The sequence below is a fragment of the Onychomys torridus genome, chromosome 1, assembly GCF_903995425.1.
Source record: "Onychomys torridus chromosome 1, mOncTor1.1, whole genome shotgun sequence".
Lineage (NCBI taxonomy): Eukaryota > Metazoa > Chordata > Mammalia > Rodentia > Cricetidae > Onychomys > Onychomys torridus.
Window position 1 is genome coordinate 155,753,242 of NC_050443.1, and position 24,634 is coordinate 155,777,875.

Here is a 24,634-nt window from a genome sequence, read left to right on the forward strand (position 1 = left end):
CTTCCAAACTCTGCAGGAACCAAGTATGTATGTGGTGCATGGACGTGCATAAAGACAACAGAAAGAGAGAGAGACAGACAGACAGACTAAAATAATTTAAAAAATAAATAAAAAGTTGAGACTAGGGAGATGTCTTAGGTCTATATAAAATGTCTACTGCACAAGCATGAGGAACTGAGTTCATATCCCGGCACCAATACAAAAGCTGGATGCTGCAGCTCACTCTACCCCAGCACTGCAGGTGCAAATAGGTGGATACCCAGCACTCCATGACCAGCACCCATTATTCGGGATAAAACACTGTGTTAACACCTCAAAACAAGGGTTTGGGAGGTGGCTGTGATCAAACACCTACCGCATTAGTACGAGGACCAGATCCTCAGAAGCCATGTAAACACAGGTGGGTGAGGTAATGCTCCTGTAATCCCAGGCTCTACAGTAGAGCCAGAGGATCTCCAGAGCAAGCTGGCTAGCAAGCCTAGTAACAGTAGGAACTCTGGGTTTGACCAGGAGACCTTGCCTCAGTGAGCAAGCTTGGGTGGGAGCTGGATAGGCGGTTCAGCAGATAAGGGTGCTTGCCACCAAACCAACCTAAGTTCACTCGCTGGCACCCAGGGAACATACCAACCTCTACAAGTTGTCCTGACTCTACGTGTGCCATAGCACACACTTACCCTCGCACATACACACAAATAAGGTGGAAGTGACTAAAGAATACACTCGACATCAATCTCTAGCTTCTACACACACACACACACACACACACACACACACACACACACACACGACATTTTGGGGAAAATCAAGGGCAGTAATTTGAAAGTGAGGTGCCTGCTTTGGGAATGGGTTATATGTATGTTTTTAACAGGGTTTCCTGTAGCCCAGGCTGGCCTCATACTATAAAATGTAGCTGATGATGACATTGAATTCCTGATCTGTTGGTGTTTACTCTCAAGTGATGAGATTTCAAGCAGGCACCAGCATGTTCCACCATGTCCCAGTGAAATGTCATTACTAACAACTATTCCCTATCAGTAGCCACAAGGCAACTTTATTGTTAAAGAAAGATGAAAATCTGAATTCAAAAATCTAAAAACCAATGTTTGTGACAAAAACATACACCTCAGGGTAACAAAAAACTCTAAGACTTCATTCAAATAAGGGCACAAAGAAGCTTAGGTAACAGTCGGGGAATTCTTAAATGACAAATTTGTTTAGAAGTAGCAAATGCCTTCAGTACATTGTTTCAAAAACTTTGAGTTCAATATAGAATCACCATTTCAAACTGTTACTTTCCAGGAAGGCGTGGTGGCATGCACCTATGAAGACACCACACTGAGACTGGAGATTCAGAAGATCAGCAGAGGTTAGATACCAAGACACCTTCCCCTCTCCCCACCCACACACTATGCCCCTCACCCCCTCCCACTCACCACCCAATCTCAGAAAAGCCTAAACAAGCAAAAGAATTCAAGGGTTAGTAGTGTGGCTAGGTGGTAGGTGCCTGCCTGTCACGCAATCCTAGCACTAGGGGTTGGGGTTGAGAGGAAACTGAGTTCCAACCTAGTGGCAGCACAAGGCAGGTGGTCTTGCTCTCTCAGTACTTGAGAGGGTAAGGCAGGAGGATATACTGAGTTTGAGGCTATCCTTGATTACACAGCAAGTCCAAGGTCAGCCTGGGCTACATAGCAAGACTGTGTAAATCAGAAAAAGAAAGACATATAACAGTGGAGACAATACTCTAACTAGACATCATATGCCACCAAACCACCACCCTGAAGAAAAAGGAAGGGAGAGAGGGAAGGAGGAAGGGAAGGAGGAAGACTTGGGAAACACAGACATCCAGATCTCTGTGACTTTGAAGCTAGCCTAGTCTACATATAGCGTTCCAGGCCAGCCAGGGCTACAACAGTAAGACACTGTCACAAAACAAACCAAACAAATAAATGTGGTAATAAGCAGCTCGGCGTGTAGCACACAATGTGCCTCAGCCTGCCCAGCAAGGCTCCACTTCAGGGAGAGCCCACGCTTCTGATGAAGCTCTTCACTAAGTGGGAGCGAACCTTATAGGATTTTTGCTTACACTACCATCATTTACAAGCAGCTTCTGCTACTAAGCTTGGCCCAGGTGGTTCACTTTAGGAGACCCAAGGATTACAAATGATTTGAAATATGATGATGATGATGATGACTCGCAGACTTCCCTTGGTGCACACTAGTTGTAGAAGGTGAGATTCACCCCACTTTGATAGAACAAACTGTAATCCTCTGGAGGGTTAAAACTGTTAGAAGCCAGGGGAGGAAGCATTTAAGCCTGTAAACCCAGCTTCCCGGAGGCAACCACAGGAGGATCAGGAGTTGGAGGTCATTCTCAGAAGCTGTTTGGAATCTGAGGCCAACCTGCTTGGTATATCTTGACTCAAAATAAATAAATAAATAAAAATAAAAACAAAACCCACCTCATTATATAAAAATGGCCAATTCATCTATGAGCAATATATACTACACTTCTTGCAGGTTTTCAACTTCTCCTGTCCAGATTTAAATTTTACAGAAAAACAAAAACAAAACAAAAAAGAAAGTTTGAGCTGTGCCAGGCACTTGAAATCCTAATAAGCAGGAGGCCGAAGCAGATGAACAAGGAAGGGTTAGAGGCCGGCCTGGGTTCCGTAGCAAGATCATATTTCAACCTGCACACACAATCAAACAAAGTAGAAGCGGGAACGCCCAGCAGCAGAATTGCAAACACTAGTTCTCAACGACTGGAGTCCGTCACAGACACGGCTGTGAGCATTTGGACACTGAAGCTGTGCCTGATTCACACCCCTGTGTAGCTGAGACGAGAGACAAACTTAGCCTCTAAGTTACACACAAAAACCAATGCAACTGCTTGTAGGCATTTGTACACAGAATCTAAAAGAGTAAAATTCCCCAACTAACAGTGCTGCGTGTCAAATACCATGGCTTTCCCGGGAAGTAAGAAAGAAAAAAGGAAACATAAGCAGCATTTCAGAAGGACTCATTTACCGACAATGTATTACCAGCCCTCTCTCCAGAGTTGAGGCTTACCTTCTGGAGACCTGGGGAAGGGCTGGAACACCTCTGATGATGATGGAGTCATCAACAGCTTGCCTGTCTGTGGACTCATATTTATACACGGGAGATCACATGTCTCTCGGCTTCCTCATTAGCATAAGCCTCGTCTTCGACAAGCAAGCATCCCAGTGTTTCAGATGAGGAGCAAATTCTAACTCACATGCGTTCCCAGACATTTATTTGGTATTTTTAACTTGTCAAAGTCAAAACTGTAGGAGCAATAAAACTGCTGTCAACTTTAGGGATATTACCATATGTTGGAAACTTCCTAACGTACAGAACTGTCATCACCCAGCATTCTGACAAACTGAGGCATGTTTAGAAACGTTTGTGACTTTCTTCAGAATTTGAAACTACTCACAAAAGCCAACCATACTCTTTAGTCTTTTGTAATTGGAGAATTCGCACTGCTGGCTCCTCCTGGGAACTTGAAGAGATGGAAAATAACAGAGTCCACCACAGACCTACTCTGCATTTTTACAAGATCCCCAGAAGTGGAGGCTCAGGGTGAGTAAGTCAATACCCAAAATCGTTCCACAAAAACTTATCATCACAACTCACACCCTGCCGGGGTGGGCCTCAGCCTACCCCCATATCCAACAAACACCTCAGGAGGCCTATGAAGGCCCAAGCCCGGACACCACCACAAAGATAGGGAAGGACACCAGAGCCCTTGCTCGGCAAGACGCAGTCGGGCACCAGGCAAACAGAAAAGTCATTTCTCTTTGACGCTGGCACCGGCTTGTCTGGTGGCACAATGAAGTAGGGGAGAGCAGTACGTACCCCAGTTTAGGAGAAGAGGGACGGGGACAATCAGAGAAGGGAAGAAGGAAGCCAGGCCTCCTGACGACTGCAACGCAACCAGACCCTCCACCTGAAAGTCACCAGCTGGTGATGGAGCTCGGTGGCCAACTAGGAGCTCAGTATGGACCAGGCTCTGCTTCCATCCCTAGCGCTGCAAACCAAAACCAACCACAAGCAAGATTATGGCTGAGTGGTGGTGGCAGTGCACACCTTTAATCCCAGCACTCGGGAGGCAGAGGCAGGCGGATCTCTGTGAGTCTGAGGTCAGCCTGGTCTACAAAGTGATTTCCAGGACAGCCAGAGTTACACAGAGAAACCCTGTCTTAGAGAAAAAAAAAAAAAAAAGTTATGAAGTGAAACATGTGAAGGTCTGCATTTCATGTTTTCCAAAGCAAATCTGCATTAATAGAAAATCATTTCCAAATCCCTGTACCAAATTTTTAAGAATTTAAATTTTTTTAATTTAAGATTTTTTTTTTTTTTAACCGGAGCTGAGGACCAAACCCAGGGCCTTGCGCTTGTTAGGCAAGTGCTCTACCACTGAGATAAATCCCCAACCCCTTAATTTAAGAATTTTAATTTTATATAACATTTTATCGACTTTTGTGTGTGGAAGTCAGAAGATAGCTTGAGGGAGTGGGCTCAAGTCCCTTTACCTGCTGGGTCATCTTGCGACCCAGGAGTATGTGGTTTGGGGAGTGGATAGGTGTGTTCCACAGAAGGAAGGCTGTGATTTATAACGCTAGAAACAGACAGATTTATGCTTTATGAAGTTTCTAATATCTCTTAAATTGAATGTGATTTTACTGCTATTAAAACCTTACTATGTAAATAGCCTTTTATTCAGATGACCTTTTACAGTCTTTCTCATGTATCGTTAAATTTAATAGATTGGGAAAGTTTACTTTGCTTTTGGCTTTCTTCCCACCCACTGCACTCCACAAGATTTGAGTTAAAACCGGTTTAGAAATAACGAGCTGTAAACCTGAACAGGTAAGTGATCATGCTAATAGTTATGTTTATAAATCTAAGCCTCCCTCTGGGGAACCCACCCATCCACTCCCAAAACCTAATGGAATTCGGATCTTACAACACTCCTGCACACGGAGGAAGGACACAGAGATGAGCACTCAAAGACACAGCACAAAACAACCCTGCTCCCCACTGTAAGCAGAGCAGAGCATTCCAGGTACCGTGGGGAAGTCTAATGCCTCCACATACTAACTTACGTTAGGACCACAGTTATCAAGTAAGTGCTACTTGATCTAAAAAACAGCAGCCTGTCATCTATCATGGCCCTTCTGTCTTAGAGGCAGGTTCTCTTCGGTTCATAAGAAGCTAGCTCAAGAAATCAGGGGTAGACTAAGACGCTGCGGGGTGCGTCACATCACCCACAGTTGGAAACTGTGCCCTTGTCCTAGGCAGGAGCCTAACTGTTCTCAGTCTGTGCCCTGGCCCTCTGGAAGAAGAGTTCATGATCAACAACTGAACCCTTAAATGAATTAGGGTGGATGAGATTCAGATGGACCCTATGGCAACAGCCCTTTAAAGACAGTTCTTGACTAGGTGTGTGGTTCAGGTGTCTGCTTATCAAGGGCTGTTAATTTCCAGTGTGAGACAGTTAGCAGGGAACACCTTCCAGGGACTTTATAAAGCTTAAGTGAATGACCCAAATTTCCTCTTTAGGCCTCTTGTGGTTACAGTTCTTAGCACAGAGGGGTTCTTTTTGTTGTTTGTTTTTTTTGTTTGTTTTTTTGTTTTTTCATTTTTTGGCTTTTCGAGACAGGGTTTCTCTGTGTAGTTTTGTGCCTGTCCTGGATCTCGCTCTGTAGACCAGGCTGGCCTCGAACTCACAGAGATCCACCTGGCTCTGCCTCCCGAGTGCTGGGATTAAAGGCGTGCACCACCCTACCCGGCTTAGCACAGGGTTTTTAAGAGGTATAGTTACAGGTGGGGGCAAGCATCTTCATCACAAGTACCCTCTGCACAGTCTTCGGGTTATTACAAAATGTGAGATACCATTGTACAAGCCTAGTCCTAACAATCACTCCCATTTTTGTTAACATCATTATCTTATAAATTGCTCATTTAATCTTCTCATTTTCCTCATGCAGTGGTTCACAGCTGCTGGGACGGTCGCCTTCCTCAACTTCAAGAACAAACAAAACCTGCTGATGAAGTAACTTGCCTAACTGCAGTAGGTCAGGTAGCTGACTTGTGGCAAAGCAGGAACTACAGAGAAAGAGGAAGCGTGGGAAGGGGAGGGACGGCAGGTGGTTCCTAGAGCCATTATGCACAGCTTGCCTTGTCCCAGCTACCACCTCACAGTCCTTCCTTGACCCCATTCTCCTTTCTAATGATGCCTGCTGTGGGATGTTCTGAATGTCAAATGTGTTGCTCTGATGGGTTAAAATAAATGAAGTGCTGATTGGCCAGTAGCCAGGCAGGAAGGATAGGGTAGGTGGGACAAGGAGGAGAATTGGAGGAAGTGGAAGAAGGCTGGAGAGAGATGCTGCCAGCCACTGCCATGACAAGGAAAATGTGAGGTACAGGTAAGCCACGAGCCACGTGGCAAAGTATAGACTAATAGAAATGGATTAATCTAAGATAGAAGAACTAGATAACAAGAAGCCTACCACGGCCATACAGTTTGTAAGCAATCTAAGTTTCTATGTGTTTACTTGGTTTGGTCTGAGCGTCTATGGGCCTGGCGGGTGAGAGAGATCTGTCCTGACTCTGGGCCAGGTAGGAAAACTCTAACTACAGATGCCAAATACTAAAATGACGTGAGTCAAAACAACCACTCCAAGGAAAGCTTTAGGATTCTTCTACTTCTCTCTATGAAGCAAAGGCAGGCAGTGGAAGGATCCTAGAAGAACATTCTGAGTCTGCCCATGGAGTCCCTGAGAGGAAAACCTTCTCACAATACACTCCCCATAAAAAAGGAAAATATGGGCTGAGGATGTAGCCCAGTTGGTAGAATGCTTGCCTACCAGGCAGGAAGCCCTGGGTTCAGTCCCCAGCATCAATAAACAGGTGTCCTGCCAGCACTCAGGAGGATCAGAAGTTCAAAGTCATTGTCTGATACAGAGTGGGTGCCAAGCAAAACTGGGATGCATGGGATTGTCTCATAAAAGAAAAAAAGCAAAAAGAACACATGAGTCACAAAGAGTGCATAAAGCTAATCTTTTCCTAGTTTCAACTCCAACATAGTTTTCTTTTATTTCCACGGTGGATCTGTGAATTCAGCTTTGGTAACTGAAGGAGTGAGAATCATTTTTACATTCCAAAAGAATCCAACGAATGATGTTGCATTCAGGCAGTGATTTCGAAAGCTGGGCTCTCTTTCTAATTCCCCTGAGCATTAGTGCAACAGGAATTAGGTATGACTAGTCACTGAATACATTTATTACACTGACCCACATAGGAAAAGAATTATTAACTTTAAATTCACTTTTGGGAGAAGGTTGGTTGTTTTGTTTTTGTTTTTGTTTTTGTTTTCAAACCTGAAATTTTTCCTTTTTCTTTATTTAAAACTACTTAAACTGGGCGGCGGTAGCGCATGCCTTTAATGCCAGGACTTGGGAGGCAGAGCCAGGTGGATCTCTGTGAGTTCAAGGCTAGCCTAGTCTACACAGCAAGATCCAGGACAGGCACCAAAACTACATGGAGAAACCTTGTCTCGAAAAACAAAACAAAACAAAAACCTACTTAAAATCATTCTATTATAGTTATTTAATATGTAAATTGTATTGCTATACATAATGCTTTTTAAAGGAAATATACAGCAGAGACATCTTGTATGAAAACAATTATATAATCGGTTTGTGTGTGACATGTTTTTCAAAAATATGCATGAAACCACACAAACAGAAAAAAAGAAGAATCACAATCACCTTGGTAAATAAAGAATAAGTACTTAACTATATGAAACCAAAAATGACTTTTTTTCTTTCTTTTCAAGACAGAGTTTCTCTGTATAGCCCTGGCTGTTTTGGAACTTGTTCTGTAGACCACGCTGGCTTCAAATTCACAGAGATCTGCCTGCTTCTGCCTCCCAAGTGCTGGGATTAAAAGCATGCACCATCACCATGGCCAGGCCCAATGACTTTTAAAGGGAAGTCGGCAGGGGCCAGAGAGCTGGCTCAGCAGTTAAGAGGACATACTGTGCTTACAGAGGACACGTGTTCGGGTCCCAGGATTGATGTCGGATGGGTCCTAAACACCTGTAACTCCAGCTCCAAGGGATCGCACACCTTCTTCTGACCTCCATACTGCACTCAGGTGCACAAAGCCACACTCAGATACACACATATACATAATACAAGTTTCTTTTAAGCATTCCTTCATCTAAAAAAGAACATTTACAAAAAACAAGAGCAATGATCTCACGTAATGCTGAAATAATGCAGTACCCTCGGCCCAAGAATAAGGTGTGATTTCAGTTCAACCCTATCCTAGTTCTAAACAGTCCAAGAAAGCAAGAAAAAGAAAAAAGACACATAGCAGGGGAGAAAAATGACTAGCTACCAGGACTGTGCTCATGGAAAACCACCAGGGATCTAATGAAAACTCCACCCCTGCGGAGAACATAGTGGCCATGGCAAACTGGCATAGCTTCAACCAGGAAAAGACACAATAAATCACAAGAACCACACTTCTGCGTATGGTGAAGGATCATGGGAGAGACCCAAACTGGAATTGCAGAGGCACGAGCACCCTGGGCTGAGGTGACCATCTCCAGGCACCTTCTCCAGGAGTGCTTGCTGATTCTGAGTGTAGATTATGCCTGTCCCAAGCACTGCTGCATACAGGGTGACATTAAGACTCTGGTGACAGTAGGGGTTGATATGGCAGCTAGAAGGAGCTCCAAATTCTTAGCTAGACTCTCTAAAATTCCACTGCATAGCTACCAGAATGGACAGAAGAAAATGATGGCAAATATCAATTATCAGAGAAGCTACATAGGCACCCCAACTCATACACTGATACGGGAACACAAGTCCTTACAGTCATCTTCAAAAACCATTACTACAAGCACGGTGGTTCACCCTATTATCTCAGCCCTCCAAAGTGTGGGGCAGAAGGATTACACATTCAAGACTGGCCTGGACTACAGAGTGGAGACCCTGGCTAAAAAAGATAAGAAAAACAACCAATCACTATATAATAATGTTGACACTGTGAACTAACAATTCCACTATTAGATATATATTCAAAATAAATGCATCTTATTTCCATAGCATTAACACAGTAGCACTATTTGTAATAGTACAAACTATATATATAATGCCCAGTGACCATAAAGAGATATATTGTGGCCAGGTGTGGTGGCAATTTAATCCCAGCACTTGGGAGGCAGAGGCAAGTGGATCTCTGCTGTGAGTGCAAGGCCAGCCTGGGCTACAAATGGAGCTCCAGAAGAGCTAGGACTGTTACACAAAGAAACTCTGTCTCAGGGAAGACAGAGAGAGAGACTGTGATTCAACCACCCAAGTGAGTTAACAACAACAATAAGAAAACAAAACACAGCAGTAAGGATGGGCCTCACTAATAGAAGGTTGAGTGAAAAGGCTGGAGACTGCCGGGCGGTGCGGCGCATGCCTTTAATCCCAGCACTCAGGAGGCCGAGGCAGGCAGATCTCTGTGAGTTCCAGGAAAGGCATAAAACTACACAGCGAACCTCCCCACCCCGCCAAAAAAAGGCTGCATACAGGAATAAATGCTATATACTTGCATGTATACCAAGCATGAAAACAAATCAAGCTATGTGTTCATCTGGAAGGCCATTACCTTGGGGAGGCACAGTAATTAAAGGATGACAAGGAAGTCCTCCTGGTCATGTGCTCGTTATACAGGTATGTTCAGTTTGTAAAACCACATCATGCTAAACATGTATTATATTACAATCAAAAGTCCTTTTGTAAAATAAAATTAATTAGTAACATTATAAATAGCAATCATCAAAAGTTATCCTGAAAACCTTAACAATATTCTAATTCAAGAAGGCTAAGAAATAATAGCCTAGTTACTGTGACAATTATCTTTCTAACCTTTTCTTCTTGTATCCTGTGACAACTACTTCTGCTGATGCTATCTTGAACAACAGAAACAGGAACCCCAGCATTTGGAAGGCTGATACAGGAGGACCATGAGTTTAAGGCCAGCCCAGGACACAGAGCAAGATTTTGGGGAGATAGGGTGTCAGGGGAGACACAACATGGGACTAGGCACAGTGGTGCATTACTTTTTTTTTTTTTTTTTGGTTTCTCAAGACAGAGTTTCTCTGTAGCTTTGGAGTCTGTCCTGGACTAGCTCTGTAGCCCAGGCTGGCCTCGAACTCACAGAGATCCACCTACCTCTGCCTCCCAAGTGCTGAGATTATAGGCGTGCACCACCACCGCCCAGCTGTGTATTACTTTTAATCCCAGCACTCACTCAGGAGGCAGAGGCAGGTGGATCTCTTTGCGTTTGAGGCCAGCCTGGTCTACACAGAAAGTTCCAGGACAGCCAGATACACACAGGGAGACTTTCAAAGAATAAGTAACAGTAACAATCTTAAAAAGACAAGGAGGCCTATATAAGGATAGCATGGGCACCACAGGACAGCATGGGCACCACAGGACAGCATGGGCACCACAGGACAGCATGGGCACCACAGGACAGCAGGGACACCACAGGAAAGTAAAGAATACTAAATATTCTAATTCATTGTTACTCCTAGTTCAAAAACTAGCTTTTAGTAATTACTTACTTTAAACTCTAAGTAAAGATTTAAAAATAAGGGTAAGCTATAGCTCAGGTTGTAGAGGCTTTGTCTAGTATGTGCAAAGCTCTAGTTTAATTACTAGTACCATAAAAAGCAAACAAACAAAGCAAAAAAAAAAAAAAAAAAAGCCTTGATATTCTCCAAAATCACCTGAGTGACAAGCACTAAATGTAATAAAAATTAAAAGCCAAACAACAACAACAACAACTACTACTACTACTACTACTATTACTAATGACATGGTCTTCACTGAACCTGGTGACCATCGATGCAGCTAGGATGGCTGGCCAGTGAGCTCCGGTGATCTGCCTGTCTCCACAGTCCTGTCAGTGCTGGGTTTAAGAGACATATGCTGCCCAGTTACGTGGTTGCCAGGGACCAGCACTCAGGTGCTCATGCCAACAGAGCAGGCACTTGACTGACAGAACCATTTCTCCAGCCTCCAAAGCATAAAATGTTGAATAAATTCCCACCTCAAATTGTTCAACCAGTAGAGGCCAGAGAGATGGTTCACCAGTTAAGAGCACTTGCTGCTCTTCCAGGGGACTGGGGTTCAGTTGCCAGAACCCACATGGTAGCTCACAATTGTATGTAATTCCAGTTCCAAGGTATCTGACACCCTCTCCTGGCCTCTGTAGGCATCAGGCATGTATGCAGTGCACAAACATACACTTGAGCAAAATACTCATACACATAAAATAAACATTTTTCAACCTTTATATCAGACCATCAGAATTTTAAAGATACTGATTCAGCTGGGCAGTGGTGGCATATACCATTAATCCCAGCACTAGGGAGGCAGAGGCAGGTGGATCCCTGAGTTTGAAGCCAGCTTGCTCTACAGAGCAAGTTCCAAGACAGCTAGGTCTACACAGAGAAACCCTATCTCAAAAAACAAAACAAACAAACAAAAAAATTACACAGCTTATTTTTAAGAGACTATCATAAAAAGTTATATTTCTTTAAATTCACACTTAACATGCATACATGGATTATCTTTCTTTACAGATGTTCCATGAACCCAAAACAACAAAGGCAACTTAAAGACTGATGTCTCAGTTTCTAAAGATTAATCTAAATCAGTTACTGGCCTGTAACAAATTCTCTCAAAACAGACCTCCACGGAGAGAAAATCATAAATCCTCACATTCTATGCAGAGGATTTATCTCTTGAGGCTCATTTGAACACTACGTATACCCTGGGTGTTACCCAAGACAATCTGCCCACCTCAGATAATGCTGGTTAAGAAAAATCCACTGACTACTCTTAGCATAGTTCCGTAGTCATATTTCATCATTAACAAATGATCTCTTTGTTCCTCAGATCTGGGATACTACTGGACTCTTTTGTAATTGGACTTTCTCATCTCAAGAGTCAAATAAAATGTTCACTTGGGTTATTAAATTGACAGGCACATGCTTGCATCAGACTTGGACAGATTTCACAGGTTTTCTCCAGTAAACACATTTAACTAAACTTCACCGGGGCACTGCCAGCACATACAAGGCATCAACAAATGGCAGCCTTATTATTCGAATCATCTTTGTGATTGTGGTCCTATAAGGGTGAGTTGCAAACAGGCTGCCTCAGTAACCACTGTGTTATTACTGGCATCTTACTACAGGCTCGTGCAAATTCCAATTGTATACTATCATCCCCAGAGGTCAAAACATCACCAGGCAGACTATCAAGAAGGCAGGTAACTAATTATTCCTGTATAATTGCTATGAGGGAGGCAATATTTATAGTCGGTAGTTTTGAGCAGTTGATAATTTCACCCCCTCTCCCAGAGGACATTTGACAGTGTTTGGAGACATTTTTGACTGTCACAAATGAAGGGTACTGAGGCCAGGCATGCTGCTAAGCATCCTGCAGTGCACATGACAGCTCCACAGCAAAGGCTTATCTCACCCAAAATGTCAGCAATGCTGAGGATAAAAGGCTCTCCTTTACAGTTCCGCTTACTGCCCCAAAATAATGAATGAGAATCATTACAACCAATTCTATACACTTAAGACCAGGAGACAGCCTCATCAAAATGCATAAGCTAGCATAAACTCCAATCTACCTACCAACCTACATCTAAACCAGAAAAGGCTTAAAAGAAAAGGAAGAAAACTGAGCATGAAGGAAAGAGAAAAAAAGAAGATGTATAAGAACTTGTCCTGGAATGAGCAATCTAGGGCACAAATACAAGGTGACCCTTAAAAAGGCACAGTAACCCCTCAGAAGCATGTACTACTGAACTGGCCCTTCCTGGTACTGTTCAGTCAAGACCTTGCACAGCACATACACTTTTTAAGGACATACATTCAATGAACCAATTAGATAGATCCTGGGAAATGAAACCTCAGGGAAGTTACCTGGCTAAATCTATAGGCTTTAGACAGGAGGACTGGGAATCAAACCCACATCTTTAGACATCAAGCGCCATGTCTTAACCACGTCGCTAATCTAACTTGCCTATAAACTATACAGTTCTGGAAGGATGGGTACCTATGGGTAATGGGACAGCGGGTCCTCTTTGCTCTTTGTACTGCTCTTTACAGGACATAATCTTTGAAAAGCCAAGCTTACTGGACTGGAAGGCACTGTTCCCTGCTCACTGAATTTATATGCCCCAAACTGAACTTGTTTTTGCTAACTAGGACTGTCCATATCACAACAAGGCTAATTCACAGAGAAAAAAGCAGGATACTAATGTTCCAAGGATACCCATCCCCGACTTCAGTCTGTACCCTGAATTATGTAGACAGCATGCAGAGGTAGGGCTTGTCCTAAACTCTATTTTCAACTTCGCTTTTCCATTTTTTTTTTCAAGACAGGGATTCTCTGTGTAGCCCAGGCTATCCTAGAACTCACTCTGTAGACCAGGCTGGCCTCGAACTCACAAAGCTCTGCTTGCCTCTGCCTTCCGAGTGCTGGGATTAAAGGCATGCACCATCACTGCCTGGCAAGGGTATTTAAAATAAGGAACTTGAGCCTTGTAATATCTGCATCCCTCAGTGGAACAAGGACAGCACCTCATCCTTCGCAGCCCAACAGGAGAGACAAAGCTTGAATCAGGTGCAGAGTTGTACCCAAGGAGAACCTTCAAGAACTACGGCAAATGTGGGCCAAAGCTCAAAGGGCAACCATTCATTCATCTGTGGTGTGGAGTGCCAAGAGTTGGGGGAGCAACTTCACAGGCAAGGATGTGCCAGGAGTGGTGAGACAGGCGCTGGTCACAGAGGCAGGTACAGTAAATGAGGGACATGTGGGACAGTGAGAACCAGGGTCCACACATCAGGGAAGAGAGTTACAAATGTGCAGAGAAGAAAAGCCAAAATTGGGGCTGGAGAGATGGCTCAGAAGTTAAGAGCACCGACTGCTCTTCCAGAGGTCCTGAGTTCAATTCCCAGAAACCACATGGTGGCTCACAACCATCTGTAATGAGATCTGGTGCCCTCTTCTGTATACATAATAATAATAAATAAATAAATCTTAAAAAAAAAAAAAAGAAAAGAAAAAGAAAAGCCAAAATTAACCTTGTCATTCACTGGAGCTGTCTGTGTGGTCCTGTAGTTTTCAGTATACAGGCAGATACAGAAAGAAATACAGACGCGAACAAGCTTTGTCTCTCCTGTTGGGCTGTGTTTCTATTTACACACTTGAATACATATGCATGTACATGAATAAACATACACAGCTACATTTATTCATCCAAATACAGGATACCTATTTATTTGCATCCATAAACCTCCTACCTTCATCCTGTGCACTGAGAGGACCCAGGGCCCTGGTTCTTCCCTCCCTAAGTAGCCAAGAGTGCATATAGCACCAGAAACTTGCTTTCTAACTTTGGCTTCACTACTAAAAACAGTCATGGCTCCTTGGAGAAATGGTTGATTCCATGACTAGAATGGGAAAGTAACAAATAAACCTAAAACATCTTGGGGACCAAAAACTAATAAAGTGCTAACAGAATGATGAGCTGTTCAATGGACAGAAGCTAGCATTCAGACTCTCAATGTCCATATTTAAAACAGTAGTACATTAAATAATAACAATAGTGATTAAAGCTGGCCAAGCACAGTGACACGTGCTATAATTGCACACTCAGGAGACACGGGCAAGAGGGTCAGGAGCTCTAGGTCTCCCTCTTATCCATAGCAAGTCTGGCACTAGGTAGGGCTACATAAGCCCCTGTTTCAGAAAATGCCAAGACAGAAACCTCTACGTGGATCTAGAGAAACGTCTCATCTGATAAAGTGTTTGCTCTGCAAGCATGAGGGGCTGAGTTCAGATCCTAAGCATCCACATGAAAAAAAAAACGGCATGGTGGCATGCACCTGTAATCCTAGTATTGGAGAGGCAGAGGAGGGTCCCTGGAGCTTGCTGCCCAGCTAGTCTTGGGAAGCATGTGCTCCTCCGATTCACTGAGACATCCCATCTCAAAAAGTAAGGTGCAGAGCAATGGAGGAAGACTCCACACTATGCATGCACATAAAGGCATACACGTGAATATGTACACACACACACACACACACACACACACACACACACACACACACACACACACACGAAAACCACTGTGTAAAACAGCGCATCATAAATGTATACTGAAGATAAATAAAAGGAACAAAGTGGAGCATGGACGCCACATTGCCATAGCAGTAGCTCTCAGGAGGCTGAGACAGGAGGAAGATGAATCAAGACGAGGGGCTGAGGAGACGGTTTAGAAGGTAATGTGTCTGCAGTGTAAGCCCAAGGACTTGAGTCCGAACCTCAACACCCACATAAAGGCCGGGCATGGTGGCACTCATGGATAACCCTATGCTGGGGCGAAGGGGTAAGGGGCAAGGGGCAAAGACAGATGGATTCCCAGAGCTCGCTGGCCAGCCAGTTTAGCTGAATCAGTATCTCCACCTTAAGAGAGACCCTATCTCAAAAAAAAAAAAAACAAAAAATGCTGGAGAGCAATTAAGGACGATGTTCAACATCAACCTTGGGCCTCCATACAGGCACTCAGCAGACACACACACACACACAGCCAGCATGGACCACATACTGAGACTGCCTCAAAAACAAGCAAACAAACAAATAAATAAAAATTAATACTTTAATTTTTTAAAAATGTAAATACTTTTAAAGTATTTCCCCAAAAGATAACAAAGGGGTAAAATAAGTTTATATAAAAGTAAGCCAGGCAGTAGTGGCATACACCTTTAATCCCAACACTAGGGAGACAGAGGCAAGCAGATCTGAGTTTGAGGCCAGCCTGAACTACAGAGCGAGTTCCAGGGCAGCCAGGGCTACACAGAGAAATCCTGTCTTGAAAAACAAAATGAAACAAAACAAAAACTAATAAAAGTATCAGTAAAAAGACCAACAAGCGGCTGGGCGGTGGTGGCACACACCTAATCCCAGCACTCGGGAGGCAGAGGCAGGTGGATCTCTGTGAGTTCGAGGCCAGCCTGGTCTACAAAGCGAGTTCCAGGACAGGCTCCAAAGCTACAAAGAAACTCTGTCTCGAAAAACCAAAAAATAAAAAAAAATAAAAAAAAAAAGACCAACGAGCTCCAGACACCATTTGCTAGCACACAGTAAGACCACCGATCCCAGCCCTGTGGTAGGCTCTCGGGAGCTGGAAAACCTATGCTTAAACACAAGGAGGAGCAGGTAATCTCCAACTAGGGACATTCTACAGGGCGCCAAAGCTCCAGAGTCGAGGTCGTAAATGGTAAGCAAGGACTGTGGAACGATTCCTGTCAAAGACTAAGAATATCCACAACAAAAAACAATGCTAACTCCGAGCTGAACGTCATCTAAGATCTCGTTAGTAACTGATACAGCTGGAGGCCTGCAAAGTCTGAAAGGCCTGGGGGAGTGCAGTAGTGTACCAACGTTGATTTCCTCCCTTCTGCCCTCTTTGGCTTTTGTGTTCCCCTATTTTCCAGTAGAGAAATAGTGATTATATATATTTAAAGGATAGGTACATGTGGTATTTTCATCTATGCGTACACTGTGGAATGGCTAACTTACATGAACTGACATATCTACTAGCTCGTGTATCTATTACTTTTGAGGTAAAAGCATTTAAATTTTACTTTCTTAGCAATTTTGAAACATACATTATGTTGTTGTTATTATTAACTATAGCTACCATTCTGAAAAACAGAACTCAGTTGGTTACATAGCCCAGTGACACAGGACTTGACCCTGGGTTCATTTGTAAGCAATGCCACAGTGAAAACTAGTCTTTAAAACTCGGCCTTTCTTACAGTCCACCTCTTATTTCTCCTTTTTCCTACTCAACAACAGGAATAGAGGTCCAGCTTTTCCCCAAAGCCTGTGTGCCCTGAAGCATCATGTTCTAGGGACTGACTGTTCACTGAGCCCAAACTTCACAGGCTGACACAAATTACTCAGCCTTGTAAAGGTCACCTGGTGCCTCTCTTCCTCCTTCCTCCATGGAACATGCTTATTCAGGAGAGCATGAATTCCTCCACAGGTCCCAAAGAGAAACTATCCACCTCTGCACAGCAGTGCTGTGAAGAAGACAATGCCAGCTCAAAGGCTAAGAGCCCTCAGACCCAAACTGTGTGCTCAGAGACTTCAGAGACTAAACACCATGGCATCCCACAGACCCAGGAGCTTTCCAACATCCTGAACCTTCACCACAAACAAGACAGGATGAGGCTCCAGAGCCAGATAAAATCAAGAGGTAGCAGAAAGGCGGCTGGCCAATGAGAGACAACTGTGTGGCTGAGGGGCCAGCACCAACATGGTAACTATGCCTCAACTCTTCCTGTGACCAAGAACCTGGTGAACACTCCTGGAAATGTTCTAATACAAGCCACGTGTGGTGGCTTACACTTAGGATCCCAGTACTGGAAAGGCTGAGGCAGGAAGTCAGCCTGGGCTACATAGTAAGGACAAGGCCAGGCATAGCTACATAGGAAGACTAGGACTTATTAAAACTAACTAACTAAATAAATAAACTGAAACTCTTCTAATTCAGAGCACCCAGAACTCGAGACAGACACATTACAATACTTAGTAGATTCCTGCACATGCTAATAAGCACTGTTCTAGGTATGGGATTGACTGGAGGTGGCCTTTGCTTCTTCTGAGCTCCTGCCCCAAACAGAACTCATGTCCCAAAACCAGGGATCCTACAAAGCTGAGCTGAAGTGCTCACGCAGGACCCTGGACTGGTAGCATTCCTTACAAACTCCCGGCTGCTGGAATACGCAAGAGCACGAGAAAAATGGCAGAACTTAGAAACAGAAACACCTCTATCTACCCCTCCCTCCCTCCCTCCCTCCCTCCCCCTCTCGCTAGCTTGTTCTGAGACATGGTCTCAGTAGGCCAGGCTGGTCTGCCGTCAACTCCTGCTCCTTCTTCCTCCACCTCCTAACTGCTGGGATTACAGGCCTGAGTAACCATACCCAGCCACCTCTTCTCGTTATTATTAACATCTAACCTCATCTCCACTCCTCCTTTTCCCATTCTTTTTCCTGGGCTTTCATCCCCCACTAGCTTCTTCCTTTAAGCCGCTTATAGACATCTTTATTCTCCTTGTTTTTGCTTAGGCCTGCTCTTTCCCAGATATGATTTTTCCAAACTTAATACCTTGATTTTTGTTTTTCAGAATAATTGTGTCAGACCCCAAAACACTTGGCTTCCATCCCTTACTGTTTGCCAATGGCCAACAAAATGGTCTTTTTCTTCCCTCAATATTCATTCCATTTCTCCTCAAAACCTTTTTGACTCAGCACACCATTCAACATCTGATAACATCTTCTGTTCTTTGAATTCCCAGCTCTCCAAATTTATTTCCTCTGTATTTCTAAATGCCAGTGTCCCACAAGGGTCATCTACCATCTATATCTCTACATAAATATTTTCTGTATAACCATGCATGTTCATACTCTCGACTCTACATCCATTCTAAGAAATCAGCTTAGACATTCTAACTAAAGTCCAGTCATACAAATGGTTCTAGTATCTACTAGAGATGCCAAGCTACCTTCAGGGAAGTGATGTAATAACAGCTAATCCCTAAGATTCCTGAATGAGCCCAACTGAATTCATATCTGGCTGAGCCACTTTGTACCATGAACAATTTATTTAACCCCTTTGAGCATCAATCTCCTTATACAGAAAAGGAAGATTAACAACACTACTCTCTTGCAGGACTCCTGTGGCCACTAAACAACATATTGTGGTGATATTTTACTTGTGCTGAAACGTGGTGATATTTTATTTGTATATTAATCAATAAAGTCTGCCTGGAAATCAGAAGACATAGATAGTCATCCATAAACAAAAGTCAGGTGGTGGTAGCACACGCCCTTAATCGATCACATGGCAGTCTCTGTGGTGACACACACCTTTAAACCCAGTACCAACCATAGAGACCTGGAGGTCTGTATAGACAGGCAGTGATGAGGAAATGTGGTGGCTGGGCTAAGAGCCAATGAGAAGGAAGAACATCAAGGCAATAAAGGTGCAGGTTAGACAGGAACAAGCGTTTGGTTCTTTTGGGAAGCTATGGTGGCATGGTGAGCTAAGGTTAGCTGGTGGCTATCACTATTTCCTGATCTCTACGGCTTTCACCTCTATATTTGGCTCTGTGTTTCTTATTTAATAAGACTGTTAAGAAATTTATCTATGGAGTTGGGAATTTAGCTCAGTGGTAGAGGGCTTGCCTAGCAAGCACAAGGCCCAGGGTTGCTCCCGCAAAATAAATAAATAAATAAATAAATAAATAAATAAATAAGTAAGTAAGTAAGTAAGTAAATAAATAAATAAGTAAATAAATAAATAAATAAATAAATAAATAAATAAATAAATAAATATAAATTCATCTACAACCTATGGAAATGCGTAACGTGTAAAAGGCACTCAATAAATACACTAAACCTTCTTGGTTAATAACACCAAGAACAACTGGGCAGTGGTGCATACAGAGTGGTCTACAGAGTGAGGTACAAAACAGCCAGGGCTGTTATAGAGAAACCCTGTCAGGGGATAGGAGGGGTGAACGGGGACAAAACATTACCAAGAACAGCAAGAGCCTTACAGTTGGATCTTTTGCTTTTCGTCAGTCTTATAGGGTCTTCTACATCCATTTCTGATCCTTTTTTTTTTTTCCTGGAGACAGGGTTTCTCTGTGTAGCTTTGGTGCCTGTCCTGGATCTTGCTCGGTAGCCCAGGCTGGCCTCGAACTCACAGAGATCCGCCTGGCTCTGCCTCCTGAGTGCTGGGGTTAAAGGTATGTGCCACCACCGCCCCATTTCTGACCCGTAGGCAAAGGGAATTTAACTCTCAGCAGTAGCTCAGAACTCACTGACCTAACTTTGACCTCTCCCCACTAGACCTTCATCTTATTTCCCTTGCTCCGTGATTAAAGGCTGTTCAGTCCTGTCCTGATAAGCCCCGTGTCATCCAACTTCCTGAAGGCAAAAGCCAGCTCTGAAGTGCCTCCAAGACTGCACCACTGTGTCCCACTGCCGTACCTGACCAACCTGTTCTCTTGGCAGGCCTTGGGAAAACCAGCCAGACAGGACCAACGTCTCCCCTGAATGGCCATCTTCCCACAGTCTGCAGCTCAGTCTCTGGTGTCTTCTCTACTCTGATTATCCCTCCTAGCCCAGGCTCTCGCAGCACTCATCTTAGAGTCATTAATTCCAAAACCTGGGCTCCACCCCTACACGCCCAATCAGTCATTACAGGCTACTGGATCTTCTTTCACACGTCGTTGAATGAGTCTCTGTATGTATATCTATGTAGCCCACCCAAGTCTAGAGTTCCTGGACTCAAGTTATCCTCACACCTCATCCACCAAAGTAGCCGGGACTACAGGTGTGGGCCACTGCACCTAGCTCCATTCATATTCATCCATCCCTGACCCCACCCTGGCCTGTACCAGGAATCAAACCCACCGCCTCACACTTGATAGGCAAGCCCTCTACCAACTGAGGCACATCCCTAGCCCCTGTTTGCATTACTTTGATGTCTATTTGAATTTCAAATTGTGTTTCTAAAAAAAGAGACCACCTAAAAACCTAGCTCCCACACTGTCATCACTAAAAGTCATGTATATTTACTTCCTGTGGGATGAAAATCTTCTGTCTCTCAATGATATTATGGGTTTTCCTACTTCTCTTAGCCTTTGCTGATCCCATGTCTTCTGTGTGCAAGTCTACGAACTATACCCCGTTCATCCGAAGTCGACAGCTGGTTTGACTCTTACGTTCTCAGTGACACCCTGCCTGATCTCTGTCGGCAGAAGGTAAACAGTACGAATGAGCAAAAGTGAGTCAACGATGTGACTACAATGGAGAGAGAGACTGTTCTGGAAAAAGATCAGCGAGGTGGGGACAGGCCAGATTGCAATGTCCAGATTCTTGGACATTGTAGAGACGACAGATGCTGTCTTTAAATCTTAGTAAAATGCAGGTCACCTGAAAGCTTTCTGTGACAAAGAAACGAAATGACTTAGACTTCAACAGATGATGCTGTGGCGGGTGGCGAGACTATTTGTAGAGAGCCTAGTTCACACATAATGAGTCCGGCTACGAGGTTCTTCTGTTCATCTGAGTGACACAGGATACTGAGATGAGGACAGCAGAGAGAAGTGATCAGAACGGGGATGTCCACACTCACTGAGTGGATAAAGGGTTTAAGAAGGAAGTCAAGGATGAGTAAGTTATTAGCTTAAACAGATCAGTGGTAGAGTACATTCATGGCTAGCATGTTCAGGGTCCTAGATTCAATGTCCAGCATTGCCAGAAAACAAACCAGCCTGGGGCAGCACACAGATTAATAGAAATGGGTTAATTAAATTAGAAACAATCCTAAGCTATCAGCTAAGCTTTCATAATTAATAAGAAATCTGTGAGGTTATTTGGGAGCTGGCAGGCAGGACAGAAAAATCCACCTATAAGATTGAGCTACATAGTAAACTCTAGGCCAGACTAAAGTATAGAATTAGAAAATGTCGGCTGGGCGGTGGTGGCACACGCCTATAATCCTAGCACTCAGGAGGCAGAGCCAGGTGGATCTCTATGAGTTCGAGGCCAGCCTGGTAAACAGAGCTAGTCCAGGACAGGCTCCAAAACTACAGAGAAACCCTGTCTCAAGAAACCAAAAAAAAGGATTAAAAAATGTCTCAAAAAAAAAAAAAACTTAATGCAGATACACTTTTTAACAGACAAAGAAGAGAAGCAGTTCTTTGGAAGAGTAAAGCTTTTATTTAATTAAAATAAAAGCCAGCCTGGTCTACATAGTGAGTTCCAGGACAGCCAGAGCCACACAGAGAGAATAATAATAATAATAATAATAATAATAATAATAATAATAATAATTTTTAATAAAGAATTTTGTGACGTCAGTTAGATAGCCCAGAGCCTGAGGACCTGAGTTCAGTTTCTGGAAACTCCATATAAAGGTGGAAAGACAGAATCAACTCCACATATTTGTTCTCTGACTTCCACACATACATACAACCACATATACATAAAATGTAAAGAGAATTTCGTGAGTTCTACTTTGAAAGGAAGAAACAGATAGGGTCTTTTTAAAATGATTTATTTCTATTTTATGTGCACTGGTGTTTGTCATACATGTATGTCTGTGAGGGTGTTAGATAACCCAGAACTGGAGTTACAGACAGGTGTGAGCTGCCATGTGGCTGTTGAGAATTGAACCCAGGTGCTCTGGAAGAGCAGTCAGTGCTCTTAACTGCTGAACTGTCTTTCCAACCCCCAGAGATGTGATTTTAAGAAGAAAAAAAAAAAAGAAACCAGGCTGTAGAGATGGCTCAGAAGTTAAGAGTGCAGACTGCTCTTCCAAAGATCCTGAGTTCAATTCCCAGCACCCACATGGTGGCTCACAACCATCTGTAATGAGATCTGGCACCCTCTTCTATATACATAATAAATAAATAAAATAAATCTTAAAAAAATTAAAAAAAAAAGAAACCAACAACTTAAATACTTTTAAAAATAAATTGGAAGAAGCAACAAAGCATAAAGTAGAGATGTTTAATAAAATAACAGAAGCAAAGGAATATAATTATCCATTATTTACAACTGAAAGCTCCTTGGGGACAGGATTTATGACCGATTATCTCTGCAACCTTCACAATGCTGAGCAATTGTGGGCAATCAAAACAATATGGATACTCAATTAATGAGCACAAATAATGCCCAACAAGCAGAAAACAGTAATGGCAGACTGAAGGCTCATCAAGGTTCCAGAGCCCAGCCCACCTAGCAGACCTACCACTACGGAAAGAAAGTGTCCTAGCCTTGGCAGCCTGGCTGGAAAATAGGCAGAGTCTCTGGGTGTGCGTCTAGGAGACTGAAAATACAAGCAGCAAAACAGGAGGAGTAAATGAAACTCCTACCAACTCCTGCCCCACACTCCGGTGAGACTGCTATCTACCCTCACTATTGTGCCGGCTGATGCTGAAGATACTCAAGGGTACCCCGTCTTCTTAAACTCTTAAAAAGCATTTGTTTGGTTAAAAGTGGTTTAAAAGCCTGAATCATTTCCCAAGGCTTTGTGTGTTACAAGCAAGCACTTGACCACTGACTGAGCTATACCCCACCCACAAGCCCTAAAAGGTCTGACGAGCTTACTAGTCAATCAATCCAGAGTGGTACACTATTGTTTCCTAAGCACGTGGAATACAGAAACACAAATCAGAGCCAACAGCCAGGCCAACTGATGTCTGTCCCCAGTGGTTGCCGAGGATAGAATATTCTAGGTCCCCAATAGTTAAGATAATTCCATAGCCCCAATATCCACTACAGCTGTTCAGAGAACTGCTTTTTATTCACTCATTTTTATTTGTTTAAAAACTTGAGGAAGTTTACAGTACTTATTTTGTGTGCAGATCTTTACACACGTGTGTACCATGCACTTGTGTGGGGTCAGGAACAACTCATAGGAGTTAGCTCTCTTTCTACCATGTGGGTTCTGGAAATTGATCAAACTCAGGTTGCCAGGCTTCTTTTTAAACGGATTATCTTACACATGTCTTTGCCGGGAGGTTAGACGGTTAGACCAGGAAACACTGGCACAGGCATTATAACCTGACAGGTCGCATCAGGCTCTCGCCTGTTCTTCCCTGTGACTAAGTCTGGTGAAGCATTTTTCTGGCACAGCAAAACTAACTTCTTTAAGATCTGAATGTGGCCAGGGCGGTGGTGGCTCACGCCTTTAATCCCAGCACTAGGGAGGCAGAGGCAGGCCATGTTCAAGGACACACAGAGAAACCCTATCTCGGGGAAAACAAACAAAAAGATCTGAATGTGGAGCAAAAGAGATGGCTCAGTGGTTAAGAGCACTGGCTGCTCTTTCAGAGGACACAATTCCCAGCACCACACGGCAGCTCACAACCATCTGTAACTCCAGTACCAGGGGGTCTGACACCCTCTTCTGACCCCAGCACCAGGCATACATGTTCTACACATACATATTATATAGGCAAAATGCTCATATACACAGTAACATTTTTAAATAAAATAAAATAAAGATTGGAATATATGGTAGCTCAGACATTAATACTTCCCTTCCTAAAACTATGCTCTGATCCCTTTGATTACATATGACTCCTCCATAGCTTCAGTCACTCATTTTTATGTATAGCTTTTCTGGACAGTTGACTTCATTAAGTTTTGAGCCTTCTGAATTTCCTTCTCTGAGATCCTTATCTTGGAGCTCTGATTCATCAATACCCCTAACTTCACCGATGAAAGACAGTAATAGAAGGGGAAAGTCTATCTACAAGTAAAACACACAAAGGCTGGGGGAAGAGGCAGGAAAAACACTGCCTAGACTACAGGAGGCCCTGTCTCAAAAATAAATAAATCGAGGGCTGGCAAGATGGCTAATTAGTTAAGAGCACCTGCTGCTCTTCCAAGAGCCTGAGTTCAGTGTGTGGCAGCTCACAACCCACCTGCCTG

At 43.5% G+C, this 24,634-nt stretch overlaps 1 protein-coding gene across 6 annotated transcripts in view; it reads right to left on the minus strand.

The window, feature by feature from the left end:
- Positions 1 to 24,634, minus strand: part of Ide (insulin degrading enzyme) — a 100,261-nt gene that overhangs the window by 70,959 nt on the left and 4,668 nt on the right. Inside the window, exon 1 of one of the 6 annotated variants that reach the window (XM_036168041.1) lies at positions 3,070 to 3,226. The exons of the other annotated variants lie outside the window; for them this stretch is intronic. The gene's annotated coding sequence lies outside the window, so the exon portion shown is untranslated. Of the gene's footprint in view, positions 1 to 3,069; positions 3,227 to 24,634 lie in introns of those variants that run through there. 6 annotated transcript variants of the gene reach the window in all.